Source organism: Ursus maritimus, unplaced genomic scaffold, assembly GCF_017311325.1.
Source record: "Ursus maritimus isolate PB19 unplaced genomic scaffold, ASM1731132v1 scaffold_2, whole genome shotgun sequence".
Classification (NCBI taxonomy): Eukaryota; Metazoa; Chordata; class Mammalia; order Carnivora; family Ursidae; genus Ursus; species Ursus maritimus.
Window position 1 is genome coordinate 50,578,669 of NW_024424452.1, and position 9,813 is coordinate 50,588,481.

A 9,813-nucleotide genomic window follows, 5' to 3' on the forward strand; every position below is an offset into this window, starting at 1 on the left:
GGTGGAGGCAACATGTAATCTGGGTTTTGAAGAATGCATAGGAGCTTTAAAACATAGAAAAGAGAGGAAGACCTCAAAAAAAAAAAAAATAGAACTTCCCCCAAAGCCCTGGAATGGTTTTGGAGGAAAATCCTTTGGTATGAGGATCACAGCGGCCCAGGAAGGAGCGGGAGGTGAAGCTACCAGGTGGGATGAGGCCAAATGGTGCAAGTTGTGCATGTTATATGAATTTCTTTCCTAAAAAGTTCAAATAAACCCACACGGACATTGGTATTCTGGAAGCTTCAGGATGTACCTTTAGGATGAATTATTTTTCCCCCCAAGTAGCAAGAAAAAAATAACTTATGAAAATAATTTTTTCTATTTTGTATTTTTCCTCCCATAATTTTTACTGAAACCTCCCAGTTTCTGTTCGTTCATATAAGAAGTAAAAAAAAATATCGGTGTAACGAGCAAGTATATGGGAAAATTCAGGAGCAAGTCAATAAGTTTGGTTTTTTTTCCTCATCAAATATGTTCATAGTGGAGATTTTTATATTTTATCGAAAATATTTCTATTTCCAAGATTGTTCTTCATTTATGTTTTGGAATGAACTGTTATCAATGTTTGGTCTCTTCCCCCAAAAGTCAAGCTTTCCTGTTGGTTTGCAGCCCAAACTCTCCCACTGCTTGTTTTCTTTGGCTTATACAGTTGGTTTTCGGTTTTGGTTTTAGTTTTTCAATAGGGCAGTTTCTAGCTTGTCTTGAAACATCAAAATATCAGGAAATGCGAAGTCTGTGTTCTGCATGACAGCAGTCAGCGGCACCTGACTGGAGCCTGTCCCTTTAGGCATCATCCCCGGGTCCCTGCCCTCTCTATTCCATCCCACCCCTCTGGGTCTTTGGGGTTGCTCTGGGTCGGCCACCGGGGCAGGGGGCTGGGCCTCCACCAGGGGGCGCTGTGATCAGGGTTTTGGAGAGCAGGGCGGGGAGGAAGCGGCTGGAGCAGCTTCTGCAGGCAGTGGAAGGAGGCCCTCCTTTCCTTCCTGCAGAGTAAGTCCAAAGGCACAACTCCCTTGGCCCAACACATGGAAGGCTCGGGACCAAGAGCCAGTTGCAGGCCAAGTATTTTGAAATAGAAAGGGAGCAGCAGACCCAACTCTGTATTACCCCTGACATGTGAATAATGCTTTGCAGTCAATAAACCTGAATCAGAGACAGAATTATTTGGTCCTCACTGTGCTCCTGGGTCAAAAATAGGAAAAGGTGTCTATTCCTGCATTAGCCAAGACACTCAGAGTCCCTTGTCTCCCTCCCCTAAGGACACCCACCCAGCAAGAAAGAGGCAGGTCCCCCCAGTGGTGGTTTCCTCACACTTTCCTTCCTGGAGAGGAAGAGGAGGAGAGAGAAAAGCCCCACATGAAGACAGGGTGCCAAGAACATATGGGTAGAGAAGGGAGCAAGGAATGGTGGGGCCATGAGAAAGACGTTGAGATGTCTGTCACCGCAAACGTCCTTCCGATGTTCTGGAACACAGGTGAGGTTTGGTGGGGGGTCCAGAGCCAAGAAAGAATTCTTGAGACATCTAGATGATGGTTTTATTAAGGCACGGGGACAGGACCTGTGGGCAGAAAAAGCTGCTGCTGCCTTCTGCTCCCTGCTGCTCCCCCCTGTCCCGGAATTGTGAGGGGCAACTGATTATATGGGGGGGGGGGAGTAAAGATAAGGGAAGTTCCAAAAGGATTTTCATCTGCTGAAGAAAACTCACTGGATATAGGAGGCCGTGCTATTGTCAAACTAAGGTTGCTTTTCCCTCTAGCAAAGGCATTAACTTGAAGATACCTGGGAGCTCTCTGGAGGAACATTATACTCTGCCTGCCTCGAGGGCTTGTCCCTGGGCTGCAGGTTAAACGGACATCGAATTTTATCCACATTTCCTTCTGCCTGTTTCCCACATCACTCCTGGTGAGGTGGCCTTCCACCGGCTGGGACTTGGGGGTCCATCTGTGTATCTCAGGCACAGCGAAATCTCAGTGTATCTTTTATAAATAAAGAGATGACCCGCGGAGTTCGTTGGCCTCTGCCTGTATACGGGAAGGATACTGATGTCCCTTTGATAGCAAGAGCAAAGCTGTGGGGTTGGGCCGCTGACACTGAGGACCAGGGCCCTCCTCACATCTGGCCAGTCTGGTCCTGGGTGTCCCCCAGCTCCCCCAGGTCCCCCAGTGGCCACGGCCGCGTGTCTTTGTGGCTTGGATTCTGTGGATGTTATCAGCCAGGATGCAGAGTCCTACCTCCTCTCTGTTTTCGGTTGCTTTTTCTCTGGGTTTGTTTTCTTTGGCTGCCGTAGGAAGATTTGCTTTTCATCTGAGCAGCATGCTCCCTGGTCAGAGTGAAGGATGAAGGCTCCAACAGGATACAGCCATCTGGGAAGGGAAGAGAATCTCCTTGCTTGGGCTTCCTTTCCAAACGCAATCCCAGCCCCTAGAAAGCCATTGCCCTCCAACCTCGCTCTCTCCACTCCCTGCTCCAAGAAAAGATTAGGCAAAGCACTAATCACCCGTGGTTAGCCCCAAAACAACCTCTCTTTCCCAGGATGCCTTTCATTCCATGTATTTATTATTGCACGACTGCGAAAGTCTTGAACATCTTGGTAAATACGACCAGAAAATAGTGGCACAGGTGTGATCGATGCTACAACTCTTGGGTTGCAAGCACAGTCGTGTTCTTTTTTTAATTAAGATGCAACTCAATAGCATAAAGCTCGCCATTTTGAATTGTGCAGCCCAGTGGGTTTTAGTATCTTTGCTGTATTGTGCAATCGTTACCTCTACCTCATTCCAGAACATTTCCATCACCACAAAAGAAGTCCCATACCTCCCCCCTCTCCATTCCCTGGCAACCACTAGTCTGCTTTCTGTCTTCATGGATTTGGCTATTCTGGACATCCTGGTTTTGGGTTGTTCTTCTTCATTGTTTTGTTTTGTTTTTGACATCCTCTATTAATGGAATCATACAACGCGTGCTTCTGGGTTTGGTTTTCTTCATTTAGCAGAAGGTTTTCAGGGTCCATGTCCGTTGTCATGTGTGTTACTCCTTCCTTCCCTCCTGGGAGGAATAATATTCCGTTGTACGGATAGACAACATTTTGTCCATAAATCATGCTGCTATAAATCACTTGCTATCAACATTTGTGTATACATTTTGGGAGAACATATGTTTTCAATTCTCTTGCATATGTACATGCTGGAGTGGAATCTGGTGGGTCCTATGGTCACTCTACATTTAACTGTCCTGAGGAACCGTCTAGGTGTTGCCCACAACAGCTGCCCCCTTTTACATTTCCCACCAGCAATGTGTACCTTCCCTCCCATTTATCCCCAGTTCTATTAAGATATAACTGACATACAAGATTGAACTCATTTACGGTATACAACATGATGATTTATGTATGTATTGTGAAAAATCACAATAAGTTAGGTTACCATCAACCACCTCAGATTAAAAAACAACCACCTCGTATAGTCACAACTTTTTTCCTTCTTGTGATGAACACCTTTAAGATGTACTCTCCGAGCACCTTTCAAATACACGATACAGTCGTGTTGACTACAGTCGCCATGCTGTACATGACATCCCCACAACCTATTTACCACAACATGGAGGTTTCTACCCTTTGACCCCCTTCCATTCTATACCCAAGCAATCAAGGGATTGTTTGGATGGTCTTAGCTGAACTTACACTGCTAAAGATGTTAGACGAAATCGGACACCGAGGGACACTGGTAAGGACAGATTTTGGTCAGTAACAACTATTGCAACAGGGAAAGGAGTCGGGCATGACTGACCTCAACTTCAGTTTGCACAGAGGTGAGTGGGAGTGTTAAGGAGAGAATGCCAGAGCGCTGGTCAGAGAAGTGAAAAATCACAACAGAGTGGGAAAGGGGCTTGATCCCTAGGAAACCCACTGAGTTCACTACCTGGAGCTTATCAAGTTAGGCTCCCATGGGCCCACAAATGCGGAGGCGTGCCAGGGGCTCTGTCTTCAGGTGCTGGCTGGAACATACAGCAAATTCTTTTGGCCGCCTTGAGTTTCCTCAAGCAGGCACTTAAAGGGGAGCGAGGGTCATCCCAGAGCCGTAGCTCTGAGCTGTTACAAACTCTGCTGCCGCTTGTTCAAGTCCTGATGGGCCAAGGTTGAGGCTTGTCAAGTCAGAGGAACCTGGGGGCACTTGGCTCAGAGAGAATGAGGCAATGGGGGGGGGGCATCTTTCTCTAGAACTTTCCTTATTTCATGTTCTTGTCAAAGTAGACAATGAAGCAGAACGCTGATAGCATCGACTAATTTATAAAAAAGACTGGGTTCACCACATCCTGCTATAGAAATCCCATCCACGTCGCAGAGACCTCGCACCCGGCACTCTGTCTGTTGAAATGCAGCCAGAGCCGTCTGTTTTCACGGATCCTGCGGAGGGACCCGGAACTCAACGCTTTATACGCACAGAAAGGAACGCTGGGGGTCAACCTGAGACCTTCTGGGCCCATCCTTGACCCTCCTGCGAAACACAACAGGAAACAACTTCATCTGGATGGTGTGCTGAAAGAGCTGTTGACATTAACAGAAGGAATCCTGGCTGATTTTAGATTTAAACTTCTAACAAAGCAGCTCTGAGGAAGGAATGCTCTTGGGTGGAAAACACTACTTCATAACCAAACTCCACAATTGCTATTATTTGAAATTTTTCACGACAAATGGAAAACCAAATAAACTCTCTTGCTTTGTTTTGTTTTATTTATTTATTTATTTATTTGAGAGGGAGAGTGAGCGTAAACCAGGGGGAGCAGCAGGCAGAGGGAGAAGCAGGCTCCCCGCTGAGCAGGGAGCCTGCCGACGATTCGATCCCAGGACCCTGAGATCATGTGCCTCACCAACTGAGCCACCCAGGTGCCCTAAACCCTCCTATTTTGGATAAACCACTGGGACCTTTGACAGTGTGAAAACGTTTTCCTTTCTGTCTCTCCTTCAATAACCAGAATGGGGGACAAGCAGATTTAGTAATGCCCGGCCCCACCCTACGCCTCTCGATCTTCCCTGCACTTAGGTTTCTAGTCGTGCCTGCCCCCCACAAACTGAGTAATCCTGACACGTATGAATTATGACAGAGCATTATTACGTGCAAGACTCCCTACGTTGACAAAACAAACCCGGAGGTTCCCCCCCCTAGAACTTACAATCTGGTTGGTAGAATATACATATGGTTAAAAACCAAAATGTAACCTAGTAAATTTGAAGATCTAATTGCCTTTATTACGCGATTCAAGAACGGGGCAGCACATCAGTCTGGAAGCTGTACAAAACAGAAGGACTTTAAAGGTGGAAGCAGAACAGGCCAATTAGCAAAAGAAAGGAGGGCCTCAGGCAAAGTCACCTTCCCTCAGGGGAACAGCAGGGGGTTTCGTAGGTAGATTACCTTCTCTTCCTGGGGTGGGGATGGCAATGGAGAGAACCCAAGGGACACGTTATAGATGCGTGCTCACCAGAAAATTTCTGACTAAGACTACATTTCTGGAAAAGGTTAAAACTGCGAAGAGGTTAGGTACAAAGGCTCCGGGTGGTGACTTGGCCTGGCATAAGTGACTCCATCTTGGGCCTATGGGATTGTTTGGGGTTTTTTGTTTTTGTTTGTTTTTTTACAGTATAAATAAATCTACAAGTAAATAAATATAAGGTGAAAAGTGAATAAGGCCCTGTGGGAAGTTGACGTAGTCTAGTGATACGGAGATTCAAAGAAAGGAGAAATAACTTTTGCCTGGAGTCAAAAGAAAGATTCCTTCCTTGTTGAGAAAGGCCCCCAAAAACCATACTTCTGAATGGGGAGCTCACCGTGGTACCAGGAGAGCTACTGAGAACTGTGTAAGCAGGAAATGCCCCAACAGATTTGGGGTAATCTCTGTTAGATACCCAGTTGGAGAAGAGAGGGTTTTTACCTATGCCACATCTAGACCTTGTTTCCTTCCTTTTGCTGGATGAAGAATTATTTTTTTAAGGCTTGAAAGCCCATCTTCTGTCTAGTTCCCCTAATGAAAAGCCGTCATGATGACACTCCGTCTCACATCCTGCTTTTTTCTCCTAATCCAAAAACACTGCTTCTAGGTATTTCCTTCCAGTTCAGAGTTCTTGCAATTTGTTTTAATGTTTAAGAACAAGGAGAAAGGGACCCACTTTCCCCATTCATATTTATAGCGATGTATGTACCTCAGGATTTTAATATTCTGTGGGGAAAGCCTTGTGGATTCCAAGTGTCCTACTGGGAGCCCATAAGTCTAGAGCCTGGGACTTTTCTAGCCGATTATTAGCGATAAGGAGAACAAAGCAAGAGAAATGTAGATAAAATTAAATTTCCTTTCAACTTGCAGCCCGTGGATAAATACCTGAGACGTGCAGTGCGACATTCCTCAAGGAACTCATAGCTGTCTTAATGTGAATGCTTGCTTTGCTAGAAACTAAAAGCAACCTTAGCTCGACAATAGCCAGACGCCCAGGATCCTGCCTTCTTTGACATACAGAAATACCTTTAGAGACTTCTATTCTCTCTACCACCCAACTTCAAAATATATAATCAGTCCCACCTCACAATCACAGTACAGCTCTCTCTGCCCATGCGTCCTGTCCCCGCGCAATAATAAAAGGACTTTTCTGCACCATAAAACGTCTCAAGAATTCTTTCTTGACCCTTGTACTCAACAACCCTGCATCATTAGGACTATTAATGAGAACATTCTAGGGATGCCTGGGTGGCTCAGTCGGTGAAGCGTCTGCCTTTGGCTCAGGTCATGATCCTGGAGTCTTGGGATGGGGCCTTGTGTTGGGCTCCCTGCTCAGTGGGGAGCCTGCTTCTCCCTCTGCCCTTGCCATCCCCCACCCCCTCGCCCCCTTGTCTTATGCATGCACGCTCTCTCTCTCTGTCAAATAAATAATCTTTTTTAAAAAATGAGAATATTCTAAAAACCCATAAGGATGCAGAAGAGAAACGTCAAAATCGACCCCTCTTCTCTTCCCCTTTATCCATTTTCCAACATTAGTTACTAAGGGATTAAGGTTAACAAGAATATTTTCGCCAATCATCAAACTTACGCACATACTCTATGAGTAGACCACAAGGCGGAAATTTTAAAACATATTGGAGCAAACATTAAGTGACTTCCATGAGTGGGATGTTTTTCTAACCATTATCTCTTTGAGTTCTCATGAAACCCATAGTAGATTTTATAAGCCTTAATTTATAAACAAGATTCTAAGAGTTAAAGTAAAACAAGTAGAAATTCCTCCGCTGTCCTTTGTAAAAAAACAAAATTCAACAAATAAATTTTCACATCTAGTTGGCTCTATTAAGCAATTCATGAATCGGGCAGCCTCCCATCTAGCAAGTTGGGAGGTGGGGGAGGTCTGAGGAGGCGTACAAAATGGAAAGTTTTTGTTTTTCTTTTTTTCTTTCCAATTTTTATTTAAATTCTAGTTAAGTTAACATGTAGTGTAATATAGGTTTTAGCAGTAGAATTTAGTGATTCATCACTTACGTACAACACCCAGTGCTCATCCTATCAAGTGCCCTCCTTAATACCCATCACCCATCTAGCCCACCCCCCATCAACCCTCCTTTTGTTCCCTATAGTTAAGAGTCTCTTGGGACACCTGGGTGGCTCAGTCAGTTGAGCATCCAACCTATGGTTTCAGCTGAGGTCATGACCTCAGGGTCATGGGATCAAGGCCCATGTAGGGCTGTGGGCTCAGCAAGGAGTTGCTTGAGATTCTCTCTCTCTCTCTGTCCCTCCCTTCACTCTCTCTCTCTCTAAATAAATCTTTAAAAAAAAGAAATTGGGGGATGCCTGGGTGGCTTGGTCAGTTGGGCATCTCCCTCAACTCAGGTCATCATCCCAGGGTCCTGGGATGAGTCCCACACTGGGATCCTTGCTCAGCAGGGAGCCTGCTTCTCCCTCCCCCTGCTGCTTTCCCTGTTGTGCTTTCCCTCTCTCCCTCTCTGATAAATAAAATCTTTTAAAAAATAAAAAAATAATAAAAATTTGTAAAGCCTCTTATGGTTTGCCTCTCCCTCTCTCTTCTCTTTTTTTCCCCTTCCCACACATTCGTTTTGTTTCCTAAAGTCCACATATGAGTGAGATCATATGATAATTGTCTTTCTCTGAGTTATTTCACTTCGCAAAATACCCTCTAGTTCCATCCATGTCGTTGCAAATGGCAAGATTTCATTCTTTTGGACGGCTGAGTAATATTCCATTGTGTATTTACGTACCACCTCCAAAATGGAAGGTTTTTATAGGAATCGCAGAGGGCGGGACAAGGAGTTATATTAAGAAAAAGGTCTACCCCAGGCAATATCAAGACCACCTTCCCACGGGGAAAGGGCAGGGGGTCTTGTCACTCAGACTACTTCCTCTTCCTTTGGGAGACAGAGAAGACCCGTGTGACAGATTCCCTTTGGCACTGATCAGGAAATTCCGAACTGAGTGTTAAGACTTACATGTCTGGGGAAGGTTGAAACTGCAATTAGATTGGTTAGTAAGCCCTGGTTTGGTGACTTGGCCCATTCGGGGCCTGTGGCTCTCTTGTTTCAGTGCTCTGCCCCCTTCCCTTGAATGAGAGCCCCCACTTGACTGAGAGATGTGGTCAAAGTGTAAGCACCAGAGCACTCGTAGCCATGCGTGGTAGTGCTCCCAGCTTTTACGGACTCTCTGCCTGATACTCAGAGGCTGTGATGTTTTTTGTTGATCCCCTGTGATATTCACAGGCCACAACGTCAGGCCCACAAACCTTAAGTCAGCTGTTCCCTTCACTTCTCCTCCAACATTCCGGAATACCAGCAGGGAGAGTGTGTACAATAAGTCCCTGCCTGCCCCAGGAGGCCAAGGTCAGGGACTGGGCAGGTCACATGACTCCCCGGGTCCCAGTGTAGAAATGACAACAACGTTGCGGGAAATGCCCGGGCTGCGGCAGAAAACCCTGGGGCCTGGCCTTGCACATTGTATTTTCTGGCTCAGCAAAGAGGCATTGTAGCAACTAAACAAATAAACAGCGGTCTTGGCCTTGAACTCCAAAGACTTTTGGCATTCTTATGCTTCTCCCCCCAGCCGGTGCCTTCCCTGTTGTTCAGGCCAGAATCTGAGAGAATTCATTGATTCCTCTCTTTCCCTCACCCCTACCCCGACCTTGGCAAGTCCAGTCCCTCTTGCTTTCTCAGCTGGGAGCCCTCTCCCTCTCATGGCCCACACTATAGGCTCTGCCTCCCCTCCTCACTTCAGCAATGCCCACCCCAGGCCTACCCTGTCCCCACTGCCGCTCAGGGAGACTTTTCACCGTGGAACGGACCCCAACACCTCTCCCTCACCCTGTATGAAGAACCCATCCAAAGTTTCCCCTTCATTCACCCTCTCCCCAAGTCCATAGGGTCAGGCACCTCAATGTCGGTCACCAGCGGGCCATCCCAGCCCAGTGTCAGGCACAGAATAATGCTCGGGGCACACCTGCTGGACAGCTGTGAGTGACTGAGCCTGTGAAAGAAGGAAGACATTGATAAATGAAAGATAGCACACAGCCAAGCGCCCTCTCTGACTCTCCAAGAAATATGCCTTGGTGGGGTAGGGAGAGGTGCCACGCAGAGCCCCACATATGTGACCTCAGGCTGGCTTCGCATCCCAGGAATTCCCCAGGAAACCCCGAGTGCTGAGCCTTCCAGAGTCATCACCCAGCACACCTGCTCGCGCCCTCTGGGATGTCTGACCGCTCATCCACAAAAGTTCCCTGAACTCCTGCTACAT

General features: G+C 46.6%; 1 long non-coding RNA gene across 1 annotated transcript; it reads right to left on the reverse strand.

Moving 5' to 3' along the window:
• Positions 1–1,563: 1,563 nt before the first annotated feature.
• Positions 1,564–9,529, reverse strand: LOC121103686. Its single transcript, XR_005835875.1, has 2 exons — positions 9,453–9,529; positions 1,564–2,405 (listed from the first exon to the last, which is right to left on the reverse strand). It is a non-coding gene; the product is annotated as an uncharacterized LOC121103686 (long non-coding RNA).
• Between the last annotated feature and the right edge of the window lie 284 nt (positions 9,530–9,813).